General features: G+C 36.9%; 1 protein-coding gene across 15 annotated transcripts in view; it reads left to right on the forward strand.

Annotated features, from left to right (window-relative positions):
• Positions 1–21088, forward strand: part of Lrrc7 (leucine rich repeat containing 7) — a 496759-nt gene that overhangs the window by 7068 nt on the left and 468603 nt on the right. The window lies entirely within an intron of this gene.

The raw sequence follows: 21088 nt of genomic DNA on the forward strand, positions 1-21088 counted from the left end.
CATGTCGTAGACAGAAAGAGAAGAATATGGTATAAGGAGAAAACAGTAAAACAGAGCTAACAGAGGAAATATGGTCCAAACAATTGGAAAAGAGCTATTTGCCTTAATCAGTGAGAAAAAAACAACCCAGAATGTTTATGCTATTGCCATATTGAAAGTGGTAAAGATACTTTCGTGTAGTAGCAAATTATTTTCCAGGAGCCTGGTGTCATTATTAAGTTGTGTAATAAGGGAAGGTAAAGCAAGAAATGAATCTTCTTGAGATAACGCCTAAGTGTTTTGAAGACATTTCTTGTACTGAAAAGATGAGTAATGGACATAAAGCCAAATTATGCCGGCTGAGTTTAAAGAATTCATACAATGTAGATGATGTAACTAAAATAATCAAAAAGTGCAAGTAGACTCCTATAATAGTAACCACAGAAGTGTGCTGCATGCCCCAGCATCATGTTCACCACCAGTAGACCCCTCACAGAGCCATGCAGAATGGAAGTGTACCTTAGATCACATATTTTGAGCAATTTTATCCCATTAAGTATTTACTGTCCAGTGTTATTGTGAATCAGTGTAATTTGGGACACAGTGAATTTTCTTCTCAAGTGTGATTAATTTCTTGAAACAATTTTATAATTGTGATTGTAATTACATCCAGTAGCTAGTTAAACTTTGAGTGAGTGTTAAATATTAGTGATATCCTTAGGGTAATGGCGGATTATGGAAGCTGGGGGGACAGCACATATACATATATGACTGAAATTGGTCTGTTTCAGAACACAAATGCTGGAATCTTACTGTTCCATAAGTTCGTAACACTTCAGAGCCGGAAAGAACCAGAGAGAGCCTCACTCTATAGGAGAGTAAACTGAGGCACGGCTAAGTCTGTGTTCTTGCTCAAGATGACAAGGCCAGTCGTGGGGGAAACCACATGGGAACAGGATCTATTATCCGCCCACCTCGGCCAGTGAGACTGCACCCTTGGCGTTATTAGAGCCTTATATCTACCTGAGCGAAATAGAAGAGGAAAAGGAACCTTGACCTCATAGATCTGATTAATATAGCCAGCCAATATCATGACACCATCCAAAACACATTTCTTTTTCACTTGATTTTTGGCCTGAATATTTTGTCTGAATTTTTCTTTTTATTTGGCTTAAGTTTTTTGGACAATTGCCTTCTCTTTCTACTTTCATCCAACTGTCTAGGCAGGCTGTAATGCTGTAAATTTAACATCCATTAAGCATTCTGTTTTTAAAAAGATGCCTTTATTTAAGAGGTACGGACTTAATTTTCACTAATACTGAAGTATTCTAAACTTGGATACTATGTCCTCTCTTAATGAGAGTTAAAATGTTGTCTTAAATTATTGAACTTTTTATGATAATTCCAGCGAGATGAATATTGGATGATGGGAAAATGTTCAGTTTGTGTTAAATAAATGAATTTTCTTCTAAATTGCTGGTATCATTAGAACCCAATCAATGAGTGTTCTTACTAAAATCAAGAATATTTAAAGTTGATATTAACCCTTTAGGAGAGCATTCTAGTAAGAAAGGTAAAATATGATAACAGATCCATTCCTCTGGATGTTTTTCATCCTCTGGGAATCCTACTTTATATTTATTTGCTTGCTGGCTTCTCCTACCCTGATGTATCTCAAGTTTGTCTCCTGCAAATAATAAGCATGCCAGGGAAACTCAAAAGTTACATTTTGAAGAGCAAGCTTTCTTTCTAAATACCTGTTTAGTATCTATTATAACTTAGTTCTTTTGTCTTGAGACAAATTGGAGATAAGTGTTTTTCACTTAATAGTTTTTCTAATGCTAAAATTATCAGTCCACATTTTCTAGAAGCTTTGGTTGTGGGGAAACTTAGGGAAAGGTGTTTTTCAACATGCTGACAAAACATACCAACAGCCATTATAGAACTTTTTCAAAATAATGATGTTGATCTCTTAAAACATGTATTTACATTGTAAACAATGAAATATAAAGTTTATAAACAAAAGTATTGAATAAGCAAGTTGTACTTTCATATCCCCATCTAATAATCTTAAAAAGGCAAATTAAATCTTCTTAGTGAAAATAATGTTGAAAATTGAAGAAACATCACAAAGACTAAATTAGTGCATTGTACAGCAGCATAGTACCTATGCTTTCATTTGTAGAATGCTCTTACTTGTGCTGACTTCCAGTGTACTGTGTTGAGGCTGGTGGGAGTGATAGAACGGAACATGTTTCTGCATCTGTGACTGTAATCCCATACAATTTTACACAAGAAATCGGAGTGTCCTACAGCTATGTGTTAACAGTAAGACATCACCTTCTTCCAGCTCAAGCTTTGGATTATCCCCATAGCAATACCTGCTTTATCTTTCAGAATGTTTAATTTAACTTACCGAGACATTATTTAACTATGCAATATAATAAAAACATGTTTAATGTTTGGTTGTTAGATAATTTTCTAAGGTTTGTTTTCTTTAGACAAAATCATGACATCAAAACTCAAACACAGTAGACACCAACGTGGGATGTAAAGAAAGGGGAGTGAGGAGATACTCTTTTATACTCCGGTAGGGGAAGAAACTTACACGTTAACTTTCCATATAAAAATCATAGAGTAGATCAGCTTTATTAAAAGTACATACACAGATTGAGAGACTCGATAGATTAAGAGACAGTCCATATTGAGATAGGGTACATATCTTTTACGTAAATATAATACGTTGCTCGTTGAAGGAAATACAGCACAGTAGACAATGATGGTGGACCTCCTAGAGCTTCAGGGATACACATTCCCTGCTGTGGCAGACATGCCATAGGTCCACCACAGGTAAACACCTTGAGAATGCACACATTAAAATGTGCTGGTCACTGACAAGGGGAGAGCAAAGCCTGTACAAGCAGTGTTTAAGGCCTGCTTTTGCATTTTTTGTTTAAATATATTACATATGTCAACCTCTCAGTTCCAAGAACTTGCTGTTTATGCATCCCATCCTAAATATTACCTATAATCCAGACCAAGAGCATTGTCCTCTGTAGCAATTGGCAAGTCCTAAATCTTTGCTATTTATTAATCAGTGTAAATTTACCCAGAAAGATAAGCTATAATGGTGACTGCGAACTCAGTAATGAACCAGTGTCTTAGTCCATTTGCTGTTGGTCTAACTGAATTCCAGAGATGGTTGGTTTAGAGAGAGTAAAGGTTTGTTCAGCCCATGGTTCTGGAGGTTGGGAGGTACAAGGTCCAGGGGCCCCATTTGATGAGGGTTTTCTTGCTGGTAGACATTCTGCAGAGCCCCAAAGTGATACAGGGCATGACATGGGGAGAGTGCTGTGTCCAGAGGACAGCGACTCCTTAGGTAGCTGCTCCACCCATCGATGAATGGGCTCTGTCCTCCTGATCTATATCACTTGGGGATCATGTTGAGCCCTGGGTCTCTAACACTGAGCTACCCCCCAGCCTTCCGATCACCTCTTAAAGGTCCCAGCTTGCCCCTCATTTACTGTCTCACTGTGGAGGGCGGGGGTGTTGCTCAGGGATAGAGAGCTTGTGCTGTGTGCACAAGACCACGGGTCCAGTCTCCCACACTGGGGTGTATGGGGGAACTCACCACAGGGGTGACATTAACATGAATCTCCGTGGGCACATCCACGCTATAGCAGTCAGTGCCTGCAGTCAGTCTGAGGGAGCCACACATCCCTCCTCTTGTCTCCACATGTGACCAGGGCAGCCCAAGCCCGTACAGCTCAGCACTTCTTTGCCTGTGAAAAGTTATAACTGGTAGAAAAGAATATGTTCTTAATCTCCTTCCTTTTTTATTCCTGGGAGGATTTCTTTGTACGATCATGTGTGAAAAATGGAAGTACAGAAAAAAGTTGTATTTGGGCTCGGGGAGCATGGATGAGTTCTTTCTTGTGTTCAGTGTTACCTGATGGCTTTAAGATCACTGACTTTTGATAAAATAGCGTACTTCTGGTGTAGAAGACAGGACATTTTATTGGGAGTTAAGAGTCCTAGTCCTAGGAACCAGTATTATTTTTAAAAAATATAGTGGCTGCTGGTATTTACATTGAAAAGGAAGGCAACAAAAAGTCCAGGATGCTGCTTAGAAGGCTTGCACCCTCCCCTTCTGCACGTAAGGCAGGTGCGGCATTTATCTTCAAGCTCAGTGACGATCACTGTTAATGGGCAAACGCTTTAAAGTAATTAGTTGAATGTAGAATATATGGCATATATAGCTGTTTAATAAAACTTAAGAATTCCCTGATTGTATTCTCCACATCTTTTTTTTAAAGTGATTAAACCTTTAAAGTGTGGACTTTGTGTAATAATCATTTCCAGTTTGTTTTTCTTTGGGATACTTCCATAGTTGGCACAAACATTTCTAGCATTGTTTAAATGTTTGAAATGGCTGTGCCCCAAACCAGCACATATAAAAGGACTCATTTGATTTTTGTTATCCCTAGAAAATTGACTTACAGCCCAGTGCAAAAAATGTGCGTGTTGTGTGGATGAATGAATGACAGAATGATTTTACTTACGCTTCTGAACGCCTTCAAGTGACTGCTGTAGCCTTTGGTGCAGTTCAGCTGGATTTGTTCTTCTCCTCCCTCTGAGGATTATAGGACTGTAATTCACTTCTCCTCCTGGAAATTAGGCATGTTAGTTGCTTTGGCCAATGCAGTGCGAACAACAACAGCAACAGAATGAAGAGTACCTCATCTGTGTAGAAGCATTCGTGACTCAGCGCGTTATGTGACCATTCTGTGATGTAACAGTTAGAGAAGCATGTGCCAGAGCTTGCATCCACGTGGTCCCCAAACAGCTATTCTCAACCGAGTCTTCTCTGTGCACAAGAATTCAATGCGTCCTTTAAGCAAAACATGAAGTGTTATTATTTTGAGATTCGGGGGATTGTTTGTAACTGTAGAAAAATGCAGCATTTCCTTCCTCTCAATTTGAAAGTGAGACGCTAGTTAGTGAAGATGGAATTGGGTTAGTGTCATGACTATAAAAATGCTGAGCATGCTTCTAATTTAGTTCTTAATACAAAAATGTGTTGTCATTTATAACTGGTTCGAATTGTAAGAATTAATTATTTAAAAGATACTTTCATTTGAGAATATTTTATAAATTTAAGCAGTTTGACTTTCTCAGTTTGTAATTTTGGGCACAAGTACTTATTTTGATACTGCAGAAGTTTGAGAACTATGCTGCTGATCTTATGTAACTCAGTAATGTCTCCTGATTTATAAACAAATCAAAGAAACCAGGTTGATATATATTTTCTTATTCATATACTACTGGGAAAAGTTTTATCATAAAAAATTGAGCTAGAATTTTGGTAGTCAAAGTGGAAAGAGGTAGATGAAACTGAGATAGCTTTGTGTAATGTATTGGATTCATTGCTGAGCTGGTAGAAAGAATTAGTGGAAAAAATGTGGTGTCAAGGATTATTCCAAGGTTTCTGGCATGAGAAATTGAATAGATGGAGAGACAATTTGTTGCTTGGAGAACATGGGAGAGGTAGCTAATTTATTCAAGGATAGCTAGAACATTGACACTAATATGATGGAAACTAAGTAACTGGCTGAAGCATGAATCAGAGCATCATTTAATAAAAAGAAACACGTATACCTATATAAAATTTTGGAAAAGTATTGAATACTTTTGTAGGGAAAATAATTAAAGCCTAATTTTATGAAAAATAAGTTTTCAAATAAATGGAAATTGGGTATGCAAGAGTGACTCACTTTGTATTGTTATATTGGTTTTCTTTTAATTATTTTTTGGCATGCAAAGAAGCACAAATGCATACCCATTCCTTCCGAATACTAATTTCTTCCCTCTTTTTCTATCATGCTTTACAGTTTGGAAAGAACAATTGACAATTGTTGCTTTTACACTTAGTTCCTGAGATGAGAAGAAGTGTGTCTCCTTGCACATAGTATATTTTATGTCCATTTAAATACATCGGCCACAGCAACTCACGTGACCCAGCTTGGCGTGGCACGCGGATCAACGGTTAAGCATCCAGGCCGGTACACAGGTTCAGTGATACCATTAGGAGCACTGACAAATCTCTGTCCACCTCTTGGGTAGTAGTTAAAGCATTTACACATTGAAAAATAGTTTTTACATCTTAACTGCCTTCAAGTGGACTAGCATCAGAGGTCATAGTGTAATGGATGAAACCAACTGTTGAGTTTCCTCTCTCTCTTCCATGGCATCTGCATCCTGGCCAGCATGCAGCTCTGTGTAATCCAGTTGTACTCCTCAATATATTTTGTTGTTTCCATCTTTGATTGAGTTGAAATGCATTTCATAAATTTCTCAAATAAATTACCCTTTTCTTTGTCCTCCTTTGTTTCCCTAGGTTGAGGAACATTGGAAAAAACAACATTCATCTGGAAATTTAGACAAATAACAATTCATTTTAGCTAAGAAGAACAGAAATTTATATGTATTCAACCACTGGAAATTATGACAAAATTTTATTTTCCTATCAAGATCTGGGGGATTTTCAGATTGATTTAGATTTTAAGAATGGATATACTTTGGAATTTTTGAGGCACTTTTGAATTCATAAAGCCTTAAATTCTTTTTAATATTTAAAAACATGTTTTATTTTTGTTCAGGTCTATTGCTTCTAACATTTTGGATTATAGCTATGATTTATTATGAACTCTTCACAAAAGAAACATTTTTGTTTTGTTAGTAGATGGAATCATTAAAGTTGGGAGTATTTCTAATTAATTAAACTCTTTAGAAGTATATAGATTAGAACATTCATATTTATACATCCTTAGTGTTCTTTTGAAATCAGTTGGAATCTTGTTTGAAAGATGACATGGTAACCTTTAGAATAATAGTTTTCAAATATTTTTATGATTGTGGAATGCTTTTATCAAGGGAAATACTACAAATAACTCCAGTGCTAAAACAGAGACAAATAAGACTGCTGTGTTTAAAATGGCTGTTTTATGTTCAAGAATTATCACACCAAGTTGGAATTACTTTGTAGCTTCTAACTTCCCATTTTAGCTGAAAAATATCTTACCTTCAGCTTGGGAAATTATGTACAAATGTAGGCATTTTTGTTATTTTTAGTTACAGATTACCCACAATCTCAGGGTGAAGCAGAGTTATTTCAATCATGAATATAATTGCATTGCATTAGCTCTCTTTCTGTTTGATTGACAAAGGGTGATGTTATCTATGCAAAGACTCAGAGAAGTTCACTTCATCACATCCATTGTCAGTGTGTGTACAAGGCTTCTGCAGGACAGAAAGGTATTTGTGATGCCAGCTCTGCCTCAGAATCAGTTTCTGTGGCATCCAGCTAATTAGGCAAGGGGCCAGAGAAGACACAACTCCAGGATAATCTTCGGCAGATGAAATGATGTACTCATTTTGATGAATATGGCCCATTAGCATAACTTTGGATTTTGGACCTCTCAGGGATTGGGGTCTTACTTCTCTAACACTAAAGATCCTATAGAGATTATTTTTGTGAAAGTGGCCTCTAGCCTGATCAGCAATGAAATAGCTTCAGAAGCAAAGATGGATGGAAAGATTTCCTCATAAATCCTTCTCTGTTATCTCATAAGACAGAAGTGTGTGGGGTGCCTTGTGAGGTCTTCTATTTTAGACAACATGAATTCTTATTACTCTTTGTTGTTTCATCTTTATTACTCTCTTGCCATTTGGTATCCCAGGCTTCCAAATTTTAAAATATCTGTCAGAATTACTTTTTGCTAGCATCTGTGGCTTGGTGATTATACACAGTTGATCTGCAGCCAGATAAAAAATATGGGTGTAAATTTTTGGCTGTTATTTTCTGGTTAGGTGACCTCAAGACACTTATTTTAACTTCCACGTCATAATTTACTCATGTTTAACATGAGCACAATAATAATCATCTCACATTACTGCTGTGATGATCGGATGGTTTAATTAAGAAAAGCAAAGCAGCACACTTACCTTAATGATACTTTGGACATGCATTTGGATCATCTTACCCCCTCCCCAATTATAATGATCACTGGTTTGCTATTTCTTTGGAGATAAAGACCAGATTAATCATTTTTCTTACCAGGCCCCAAGTCCAGATTTATCTGTATTCCAGCTTTGCCTCCTCCATGTTCAAAAACATTTCTCTGTTTGGAAAGGCAGGTTTCCTACAACTTCCTTTTCTTTACACCTGGTAGTCTGGTTAGCTGCTGTGTTTGCCTGTTGACTTCTATTGTATTTCCCTATTTGAATTGAGTGATCACATCTGGAGGAAGCTCTGCTATCACATTCTCTTTAGCGCTGCACATGTAGCAGAATGCCGCACAGCTCTGTTTGTTGCATGTGAACGGTGATGCTGATGTATGGTGGAATCTTTTGAAATGCTTTATCCCAATCATTTACAAAACTACTGATATGAATTTATGTACAAATGGAGTAAGAGAGGAAAAATGAATTAATATTTATTTGAGACAGTATCATCTCAGGAACTCATGTTGAGAAATATTTTTTCTGATATAATCCTTATGAACTTTATGAACAAATATGAGTTTTATGAAAAGGATAAATGTATAAATCATTAAAGTTTTTTGTGCCAATTCAAGGAATTTATAGACAAAAGAAGTACCTTTATGTGTTATGGAAAACTTGGAGAATTATAAGGAAGTGTTTATTGCATCAAGAAAATTCCACATTATGAAATATTCTAATCTGTTTTGTCTTCAAATGATGCATTTATTATTTGTATAGCTCAGGGCTCGTGAAATTTAAGCTTTTGGAATATATAGTGTATATATAGAGAGTCCCAACTATGAAATAGTTCCTATCACAAGTGAAAGTAATCTATGTAGCTAATGTTCATTTACACCATAAACACAAAAAGAGTAGTTTGGAAGGGTCCTACAGATGTCAAGAATAAATTGTGGGCTATCACAGTAAACATTTCCTGGAAGTACAGCATGGGATAAAACACTTGCAGCCAGTTAAATGAGCTGACCTTGTCAGAATGACACAACCAGCCACCACAGAGTTCAGAAGAAAACTGCATAAACTATTATCAAGAAATAAATCCTAAGACTTTTTAATTACCAATCTGTTCCATTGTTTATTTTAAACATTTATAAGATAATCCCTTTGCTTTCTTTCTACCATAGATGAATGCTAACTACTAAAAATCTTTGCTTCCAAACATAATTCTTAAAATGGAAAGGCTGCAGAGTCTCACACAAATCTGTAAACAATAGGGGTTTATTGTCCATCTGAATCTATTGTTGTTAAAGAATGGAGGCATAAAGAGCTGGTCTGACTCTTGGCCACCCTTGTCCAGTAGCAAAATTCTCAAATAAAATTAATTGAAATTCTTGTCCGTTTAACTTATTGACCTATTTGAAAACTTTTTATTTCCCTCCCTCTCCTTCCCTGTATATAAAAACTTCAGTATTGCTGCCTGGGTCCTTCTAGCTTTAGTCTCCTTTACCCATGAATCATGTTAATCTTTGTGAATATCTTATTTCCAGAATTAATTTTTTTTTCAGAAATCCGCAGTAGTTTCCCCACTTACAAAATTTCAGGTGCTTAAATTGAGGCTTGCAGTCTTCAGATTCCACTTTCAGCTTTTTCACTGTGCTCTGTGCCTTCTTGAAACACATGTTTTGGTCTGTTTGAATGGAGCTGAGTTCTCCAGAGAGACCTTGTCTGTTCCTCCAAGGAGAGGGCGTGGTGGAGCAGTCCAGGTCGTGGCTAGATGTCCCATGGATTTCTGTTCTCCTGTTTACCTGTGCGGTGTAAGTTTTTAATCCAAACCCTCCCTTGTTCTGTTCTGCTCTCTGCCCCACCCTCCGTGAAAGAGGACAAAGACTGACAAAACCAGGAGCGAGCTCCCTTGTAGCATTGTTTTCAAGAACACTGAGAAGAGCTTGAAGAGTCAGGCACTACTAGCTGAAGACTAATAAATGCTGCCCCTCAACACCCTGCTTTATTGTATTCCTGCTTCCTCTAACAGCCCCATGGAATTGTCTACAGTCACAGTGAAACATGACCTGTAGATTGTAAACACTCTGTGTGAAGACAGACTGTAGAGTTTGAGTCAGAAGTAGGGTTTCTGCTTTGGCTGGGATTGGAACAGGCTGCTTGCTGCTTTGCCTTCTCTGACTGTGAGGCTCTGGGTGAGCCCATCTCTCTCTGTAAGCCTTGGATCTGTAAATTATACAGAGAAACTCTGTTCTCACAGATGTGTTGGGGGTAAGAGTCAATGAGATAGTGCATACCATTTTCTTAAAATAATCTAATAACCCTTGGTAACTGTTATGTGCTCTTTTTATTACTAAAAAACAAAGTACATTTTTTCAATGCAATTGATATCAGTGTCTTTTTTTATTGGACTATTGATGTAACAAAGGCATTTTTACCTAACTTTATTCTTAGCATTTTGAGTGTATTCCTTATTCTTTATTGTTCTAACATACTGTCTTTTGTGAATTACTAACCAACAAAATCTGAGGTCCAGGAAACTACATTTATTGTTTTATTGTGCTTTGTTCTCTGAATTCTAAGGAACAAAATAGGATCCAAAGGAATCTAGTAACTCCTAAAATGTTCGTGCTCTTTAATGACATTTGTAGAAGGCACTATTTTCTTGTTTTCAGCATGTTCCATGGAGAGATATCTAGATAGCTGTTGTTTGTCCCCCTGGGATATTTTTCTTTTTTTTCTTTTTTTTTGTACCGGGGATCCAACTCGGGTCCTTGCCATTGCGCAGCAGGCGGTGAAACCACAGAGCTAAATCCCTGGCAATATTTTTAAGTATGTACGTGGTGAAATATGTAACATAGAGTGTTTTACTGAGAGGTAGAAAATGTCTTCCTTCTCAAATCACTCCTTTTTCATTATTGTATATATAATTTATCCTCCCAAACTTAAAATCTTCAACTTCATTCCTAGTATACTGTTACGTGCTTTTTCTTGTATTGTCGCCATCGCTGATTTCCTGAATAGCTCTCGGTGTTTAGGATTGCTCTCCCAGTTGACTTGTTAGTGTCTTCCCTGCCCTAATCCAGTGTCTCCAGACTGGCCATTGCTGACCTTCACTTCTGCTGGGCTCTTCCTCAGCCCAACCTCTGGGGTTTTTGAAACTTGAGGCTCTATGAAGCGTAAATCCACCTGAAACCCTTGATTCATCCCTCTCTGACTCCCAGATCCCAAACTCTTTGACATGGGTTACAGACACATACCATAACTTCTGCTGTAATATTTATTCAAACTGAGCTACTGAAGCTCTGAAAATATACCATGTCTGGCCCAAGCCTTGCTATCTGCCAGTAATAGAAGTAAACTTATTCTTTCGATGTAGTTCCAGACGTCCCTTTTTCCATGAAGCCTTTCTATACCTTCGTCCTTCTTTCATTCCAGGGAAGGTTAGTGATATTTTCCTCTGTGCTTTGAAATTAATTTGTATATATCCCCACTGTAATGCTAATCGTGTTATATATTAATTGTTTATGTTATTTCTTTTCCACTAGGATGAGCATTATGTTACTACAAGTAGCAGCTTATTCTTTTTTTGGTACACCAAGCTCTTGGTACTCAGTACCTGTTAATAAGAAAACAAATGGTTAAAAAAAGAATGAATGAGGCTGATAGGAAATTAGCAATACATTACATATACGTATATATAATTCTATCAGGCATAATATGATCATACTTATATTCTAAAGTGTCTATTTCTTCCTCTTGGGTGAATATGAAAATGTACTATATATTGTGTTTTCTAAGTTGAACATATGAACATTAAGTAATATAAAATCAGTACAGAAAAGGGAGAAAATATGACTTTGGCATTGTAAAATTTGGATTTGACTTCTAGTTCTAGCAAGTTAGAACAAAGAAATTTGAAACAGTTTTTGTAATCCTGGTTTTTCTTTTATCTGAATAAAGAAAAATGACAGTTAATTTACTTCACCATTTAGCCATGAGACTCAAATGAGAAATAAATGGAAATGTTTTGAACACTATTAAGGAGTAGATGTTTTTACCATCTTAATAGGTTAAAATTTATAATCATGGTCATAAATTCTGATTTGTCAACATAAAGCTTTTCAAATCTGTAACTGATAGGTTTTTCTTGGTATAGTGCTTGTTATTTCTGTTTCTGTGGCACATGTATCAAGTTGCTTTTTGTTTAGAACAGTATATTCCTCTGTCCATCTCCATGGTGGTGGTGGTGGTGTTGCCCTTGCTGTGTGTTTAGGACACATCCTGGGAGAATCACGTGTCCCCTGCTCTGTTCTGCGGCTTCTGCCAAGGCGACAAAACAATGGGTCACCTGCCCGCAGTGCGCCTGCTCTTTCTGAAATCTCTGTACAACCTTCCATGTCTATGACTCAGTCCGGCCTCAGTATTTTGTGCTCTTCTTGGCCCAACTCTCCCTCCTTTGAGACCCACCATCCCTTCAGCACTTCGTGCTCAGCTCAGACACATTCAACTTGGGCAATTCCACACTTCTTAGCATGTGAAGGACCCGCTGGGACCTGGTCCGTGGGACTCTTGTCTGCAGAGACCGCCGACAGTGCTAAAGTGGATTCTCTGTTGCTCAGTTGTCAAACATCCAGGGTGTACTAAGAGAATTGCAGACTTCTAGGGTTAGACTTTGGAAAGAGAAGCACAAGACTTGAATAGAGGATGCCAGTAGTGTTATTTGGATTTTTTTTGCACCCACACTGACTTTTAATCCTAATAATGGGTCTGTTATTAATCACCCACTGCAGTCCATAGTGGAGGATTTTCACTTTGAGTTATTCCCTCTTCCAAATGGTAACAACCTGTTTCTTTTGAATATGGAATTCAGATATTAAATGAAGCACTCTTTTGAATTCTGTGGCTGATAGTCATTATCTATGTCCATTTCTCCTAGCTTGATACTTAATGTCCAGCTTTCAAAATTCCAAGGAAAACCTCTCTCTCAGGAAGTGTTTGGCTCTCCAACTATTGTGTAGGGTAAGGACTTTATACACTCTCTTTTGAAATTCAAGGCTGAGCTTTTGGCTGTATTCATCTTCTCCCTCTGCAATGAAGCCACTTGCTTCACAGTTTTAAGGGGCAGGAAGGTACAGAGAGAAAGTGCATCAGTGAATATTATCCATGAACTCTTCACAGTATCTGCTTTTAAAATAATAATACAATCACTTAAAATTTAGAAATTCTACAGTTTCTTTAAGTGAACTACTTATCATACTCCAAAATTTCTCAGAAAGATTGATAACATTTGATTTTGTGTTGTCTGTGTCCCTAACTAAATTCTAACTAAAGAAGATATCTATGCTAAGTTTCCTCATCTACAAATTAGGGGTAATAATGTCTATCTTATCAAATTATTGTGAATAATAAATATGATAATGTAAATAAAATGACCAAATACCAGCATATGCCAAAGGAGCTCAGTAAAGTTAGATTCCTACTCTTTCATGTTTTTATGTCATATTCTTCCAGAGAACTTAAAGAATTAGTTGGTAGCCAGAATCAGGAAAGCCTAATAACATCGACAGTAAATGCAGTAGCTCACAGTTACTGGTTTATCAGCCATCTGTGGCAGACTTTTGCAATCTCTGGAAAAGTATGTCCTGTGCTACAGATACCCTATTGTTCTCCAAACATTAGCAGCAACGGTGAGGATGGAAAGGTTTTTCTAGAAATCACTTCCACGACAGAGGTACTGATATAAAGTAGACTGCAAAGGCACATTGAGGACAGCTTTCCAGATCATGGGACACTTGGGAAATAGTAGGTATCACGTTCTAACCTGGTGTTTTCAACTAACCCTCACAGTGCCAGTTATGGACTGATTCTATGTGCTTATATCATATTGTTCAGCTGTTAAATTGAATCCAGTACTAGTCTGTTCATCAGCCCAGGCTTAATAACACATATGAGATACAGACTTCAAAAACACACAGTATATGATCTTCACAGAAACGGACTCTCTGAATTCTGTTAATCTCACTGGCATATAAAAATTAAAGGAGAATAAATATGAAAACACTTCTTCAGATTCAAATTTCTATAACATGTCACTGAATGCTGTTATTAATATTGCTATTACTATTACTATATTAGAAACCATAATTTTTTGCTTAAATGTAAGGAATTTGAGCCATACATAAATTTAAGTTTAATTTTCAATAAATGATAATGGTTAATTGAAATAGGAAAAATCAATTCTAAAAAATCCTAGGAAAATAATGGGATATGATGATTAACTGTTGATTCTGAATAACATATCAGGGAGGGTAGTGTGCCCAGCAAGTGATAAAAGCTCATTTGCTTTATCCTATGACACTTTCCAAAGAGTTCTCTAAAATAGGCAGAAACAAAAACAGTGATAATGCCAAAAAATGATGGAATGTTTGGTTACTGTTGAAGAGCTTCCCGTCGGTGTGCAATTTAATCCTGTTACTTGCCATCAGCACCAAAGTTTTAGGAGCAAATCGTATGTTGGCACCTCATAAAAGGGGTAGGGGATAAGAAACTATTTGGCAAAAGAGCAGTTTCCTCATAGATGTCAAGAGGAAAAATCTCTCTGCCCAGCAAGCGTAAATCATTTGTGCTTTGAAGCGAGGCCATGTGATTCTTATCTCCCTATGGATAAGGCATAATAAAAACAGTAGCTTCCGTGATGGATTTGCTCAAAGGGCATTTATAAATCTGATCGTTAGTACTTGGACAACTTTCTGTGATTCCACAGTTTTTCATAACCCATATCACCTAATAAATATTTTTACTTTTCTACAGTACCTGGAAATTTACCAGAAATCAAATCTGTGGTTCAAAATTGATGATTGGTGAATCCATACCTCCCTATTTCATCATTCAATTAGAATAAACAAGAATCAAATGAAGCAAAGGATGGACATTTTTCACTTTTATTAGTAAGACACTTGCAAGCTTATCATACCTGCCTAATGCCATCTCTCTATAGGCTGCTCTACAGTCTTAACTCAGTGATGCAAAAACTTTCCCTCTTCTCTAAACCCATTTCTTTTGTTTTCTTCTCCTACTTGCCTTGTAAATACTTATTCAAAAATACATTTCCCTAATCATGTCCCCTATGGGAAAGTCTCTGTGGCAGGCTCTGGGAATGGACCCAGTCTATAGGGGAGTAAAGGCAGTTGCACTGTTACCTGGTGGCTCCTCTGTGGAGTTGTCTATGTTATCTGTCTTGCCTCTTTTGCATTATCCATCCTCTCCTTCTCCCCTCCACTTCATGCCATAATGAACAGCAGGCATCACCATAGCTCTTCAGTCGGTAAAAAGGAGCAGATGTTTCAATTTAGTGGAAGTTTTAAATGAAATTAAATCATTACATAAAATCTGCTTATTCAAAGAACATAACATTTCCCGAAAGGGATCAAAAAATGAAAAATTTAGACATTTTATTGTAATTCGAGAGATCAGTTTATCTAAAAAAAAAGAGTGAGCAAGTGATTTCTTTCTCAAAAGAGCTGACTTTTGGAAACACTGGAACATTTTCATTTGAGTTTTAAGTCATTATATTATAAGTACCTAATGCTAGCCAAACACCACTGTAAATTTCCTATCTAGATCCAGGACAAGGACTGCTTGGAATGCAGCACTAAATTTATGGCAGTTTTGTCTCTGAAGATTTTGGCTAAAGCATAGTTCGGCACGTAGGGGACAATGTGGAAATTTAACAATTTATCTTAATAAAACAGTTGCTAAGCATCTTACTTTTACATTTAATGAAAACAATATTTTCATTTAACAAATGTACTTCAGTAAATGCTTGATGTGTATTTAAGCTTCACAATATCTGTGGAAGAAGTGATTTTTATATTCTCAAATTTGCAACCAAGGAAAATGTGGATTAGGGTTGGAGGAAATGAGTGACTTTCTAAAGGTTTTAAGAGGCCGAGTTGGGACCCAAACTGAGAAACTCTGACATTTAAAAGCTACTTTTTGAGTCTGTCAAGATCATAGCTTTTTTCTTTTTTATACCACGTCTTTTTAAAGACATCCAATGCAAGTTTTTTTCCCATTAATTGAAAGAGTTCATACACAGCTGATTCTAGATAGGCAACTCACCTCCAAATAAATATTCCTACTTAATACGTTGTTTGAGTCTATAAATGTTTTTCAAAAACTCTGTTTTTTCAAAGAATTAAATCTGTTGACTTTGTAGTGTGTAATATGGAAGACAGGCTAAGTAATGAAGCATAAAAATGAACATTTGGTAATTTGGTTTTAGAGATTTGATTATTCTTTGTATTCAGTTAATGGAGAAATAATCATCTTCTAAGTAAATTAATGAAAAAGTAGGTTCATAGAAAACTCGCAATAAAATCCAAGTGGTTAATAATAATATATCTGGACACTAAATACATGGTTTATACTGTTTTATACTGTTTTGCTTTTAGAAACAATTCACAAGTGGTTAATAAAATAGTACCTCCGATTTATCTTAAGCAAATAGAAGATAGTTGGTTTAAATATTCATGGATTTTTTAAGAAAGTACTGTCAGTCTGAGATGTCAGCAAGAGATATGGGTGTGTGAAATTAACTAAACAGACTTTTCCTAACTTTGAGGTCCACTTCTTCAAATGCTCTTTCATCGTAAAACAAAATTGCGACCGTGTCTAAGGAAATTTTTAAAATTTAGAAAGCAATGGTTTTAATTTCTTGTGTATCCTTCTCAGTTATTCTCTAGGTGCAGACTTTTGTAGTGAATGCCCAAGGCCGGACATGATTTTTATGTTTTCTCACTCAAACATTACTTTGCAAGTTCAGCATTCAGCTCGCTGGCCTTGTGTTCTGATGAACATGACCTGAGCTTGAATCCGTGTCCTGTCGTCTCCCATCTGTGCAGACAAAAGTTGGGGAAACAGCTCATCCTGCATCCCTCAGTGCAACCATGCCCTGGCAGTAGCTTCAGGTCCTTGCCCCTTATTAGCAGGATGCCCTTGGAAAGTTTTCTTTATCTACTGTAACTTTATTTTTTCCTTATAAAATGTGGATAACAATACTTAGGGATTATTTTGGTCATAACTATCCAGATTATGCAGACATCCAAGCCATACAGATATTGTCCCTAGAATCAGTAATATCCAAATTGCATCTTTGGGTATACAACTCTTTATCTCCTTATTGACTATCCTCGTTAAAATAATATATTATAAAATAAAATGATGGTGTTGTAGATTGTGAACAGTTTTATGGCTTTTATGAGAAGTTGTCACTTTATTTTCTAAAAGGATGCTGTTAATTGTTGGCATGCTCCATGACCAGTTTTTCTGGCGAGCTTTCCAGGGTATAAACAGCCATGTAACTGGTCTCATACCATCTAAGAAGTTGCCTCTAGGAGGCTCTGTTCTGATGCTAATGATTCTGTTGCAACTCCTAATTTTTCTGAAGCACCCCTGTAATTACTTGGTAACCTACTTCTCAAATTCTCCCTCTTCTCGCTTGCCTATATCCTATCCATGGCCAATACTGACTGTGTCCTGCCCATATTCTACCCACATACTCCCTCGTATACTCTCTGGTCTTTTTCATCCTATGATCCATGCCCTGGTCTAGGGCTTCATAATGTCTAACCTGAAATATTCTAATACATCTTAAGTGGCCTTTCTGCCCCCCATGTTTCTCTCCTCCAGGTCTCTGATGCCAATAGGTATCTTTTCAAAACCTAGATCTGATCAAATTCTGCAGGTAATCCGTTTACTATGCTGCTTCTCTTCTCAATGGCTTAAATAACCATTTGCTTGACTCAATTTTACTCAACTTGAAAGAATTGCTAGTGAACTCCCTCAAAGGGTGAGAAAGACTCTTGATCAGTCCTTTTATTACTAACACACATAGATGATAACACTGTACCTAAAGAAAGTTTTGTAAAAATGATCACCATGACTTCTGTTGCATGTTCACCATATATCAAGAGCTACTTTAAACATTTTGTATGGATGACCTCATGTAAGATTCGTAACTGCCCTCTGAGAGAGGCACTATATTCATGTCTACTTTTCAGATGAAGAAAGTAAGACACAAGGGTAAGAACTTGCGCGGGTCCACAGCTGGTGTCTGATAGGGCTGGGTTTTAAGAAAGATTCCTACTGACTCTAGTGTCTATGACCCAGGAAGTCTGTTTACGAGCAGCTGCCTGATAACTTACCTGTTTCTTGGTAGTAATCTCTCTGTGGCAAGCACTGTAAGGCATGCTTTTCTCTACCGTGGTCTCCCTGCTCTAACTACACAGCGGCACCAGTACAGGAAGTAGAGTTCAGCTTGTGCTGCTCTCACAGCCCCTCAGACCCCATGAAAGAGCCAAACAGTGAACTCTGCCAGATGGAGCTCCAGTAATAAGTTATGGTTATAGTAAGGAATCTGTAGTGATATCCCATTATTTGCCTCCTTTGAAAATGTTTAACAATTATACCATTTAAGTACTCAGTATTTTTTTCTTTAACTTCTTCAGCTTTTATAATAAAGCAGATTTTTTAAAACATTCTATATTTAATAAAATATGCACTAGGTAATTGCCTACATTTAGACTGCTAAATTGTCTCATATATAGTAGATTGTGTGATTTGACGTAGGGATATAATTTCCTTTTATATGAATCTTCTCTGTGATTATCCTTAATCATGCACAAATGGGCAATGATATTGTGTGTCTGTGTCACAGGAGGAGGACTGTCCAGGTACTTTACAGTACACTACTTCCTGTTTCCCCTTAACAGGCAAGTCCTTGATACTAAGAGCACTTAATTTATGCCAAGCATTATTCTAACTACTTCATTATCTCCTTTGTTCTTCACAGCAACACTATCATTCATACCATTTATGGGTGAAAGTTAAAAAGCCAGAGAAAATGGGCAATTTGTTTAGGACCACATGGTACAGGAAGTGGTGAAACCAAAACAAACCCCTGAAGTTTGGTTCCAAGGCCTTTACTGTTAACCATTGTGCAACAGCTGAATCCTGTCATATCCTTGAGCTTGGATGCGTGCTTGGAAATGTAAAGATACTAACCTCTTCCTCCATTGAAGTCCGTCAAGGCACAGGCAAATTGGTCCATAACAGTAGTTTAGAAATATTTAGAGAGAAACCAACTGATGTAACCAGTAGTATCCACTAAGTGTCACAGAAAGAGAACCTATTTTGTAACTAACTAAATGGCGAATGGTGATTATAAATGTATTTTCAGCTTTATTTGGAACAATCATTTTTCTTTTACCTCAGGTGAGCAGGAAGTCAATCATTTGGGTCTGTGGAAAATTTGTCACGAGGCTTAGCTAAAAGGTGGACCACTTATGTTCTTGCTTTTGGACCTTCCCTTGCACCTGTTTTGTGAACAGAAATGAGTGGCAGATGATATCAAATGAATTCCCACAAGTTTATCCACAGATGCATTCTGCCTTCATTGTGGTTTGAGTGCGTGATTACAGTGTGTGCAGCCATTGCTCCCTTCCCTCCTTTCGCTGGTGTAAGAGGTGCGGCGTACAGAGTGTGGTTACAGGACAGGGATGGAGAACAGTCTGAGGTCAGTCATTTGGCTTGTTGGTGAAGCTGGTAGAGAATGATTAGGTTCAGAAATTAATTCAAGTTTTCATTGACTATTTTTATAAAAGTGTGAAAGCCAGTAAGTTTTAAAATCCTTATTTCCTAATATTTCCTCATATCCTTTTCTGAGGATAGTATTTAGGTGAATGATAAAATAAAAATAAAAGACTATCTGTGACTTTTAAGATGTTTCTGTTTGCATTATCTTCCAATTTGTAAAATAGCTTCTGTGACTGTATTGATTGAGGATTTGCGAAGAGGAAAGAATAGAAGGTAAAAGTTAGGAAAGCCCAACATTAATCTTATTTAACTACTTGTTTGCTAACCTTGGATGGGTTATTAAGTTGTTGAGTCTCAGGTTCTTTATCTATATGACAGGAATGTTTCCCAGAAGAATTATTACATGAATTAGAGATAATATATGCAAATAACATGATATATTGACAAAACAAAATAGGAAGCCAGTAGTGTCCACTGTTATTTACTGTCTTTCCCACCGCTTTTAACCTTTGTTCCCTTCTACCAAATGCTGTCAATAAAAAATTTTCCATGAAATGAGAGTAGTTGCACTAACTATAATCTGAGTAATGTATCTTCCAGATTGAATTTGAATCCTGGGATCAAACACTGTTTGTCCGAGACCTGGGAAAATACTCACCTATAACAAATGCTCAATAAATTGCTGATGACTGAAAAGTTTATTGATTTGAAGTCCCAAAGTAGCTGGGTTTCAGAGTGAGTGTAGTGGAGAAAGCACAAAGAGGAGATAGCCTAGGAGCAGCCTTCTAGACCAAGTTATTTATTTCACATAATGTCCACTTAGACTCAACTGCACAATAGACCCCGAGGTTATTTTTTTTTATCTTTGTGTCTTTTTTTTTGTTTTGGTTCTGGGGATCGAACTCGGGTCCTTGCACTTGCGAGGCAGGCAGCAGAACCACTGAGCTAAATCCCTAGCCCCCCCTGAGGTTATTAATTCTAAGAATTAACCTTATGCAATAACATGGGGCAATGTCATTACTTTCTGTAGAGTCCTCGCCTTTATAAAAGCTTCTGTGACTCAGTGACCTTATTTAAAGCAAAGTCATAGAAAAGAAAGGGTAAAAAACAAGGACTTGCCCTCCTTCTTTAAAATTAATAATTACTAGAGAATTTTTTAAAGTACTGTTCTTCTCTCCAAATGGAATTTTTATAAGTGACAGAAAGTAATTCATGGAACCACAGTTTATCAATGGGTAAACCGGATAGATTTAAACCTGAATGTGGTATCCTATCACTAATATATGCACAGAAAGGTGTGTTTAGTCATAGGTGCATAAAGTATAGCTTCTTAATGAAGTGTGAATTTTGTCCACTCTGTGGAAAAAGAGTGACAAGTTACTAAGGTTCATTTCCCTGTGAGCCTAGGACTAAACTTTTAAGAGTACAGGCTATGGTAAAATAACAAGGAGTATGTGTTGATCTGGTTTAAACTAACTAAGATATGTAGGGATAGCAGTGCATTGGCAAA

This window comes from Heterocephalus glaber, unplaced genomic scaffold (genome assembly GCF_053883595.1).
Source record: "Heterocephalus glaber isolate CG9 unplaced genomic scaffold, H.glaber_assembly_v1.0 deba00001442, whole genome shotgun sequence".
Classification (NCBI taxonomy): Eukaryota; Metazoa; Chordata; class Mammalia; order Rodentia; family Bathyergidae; genus Heterocephalus; species Heterocephalus glaber.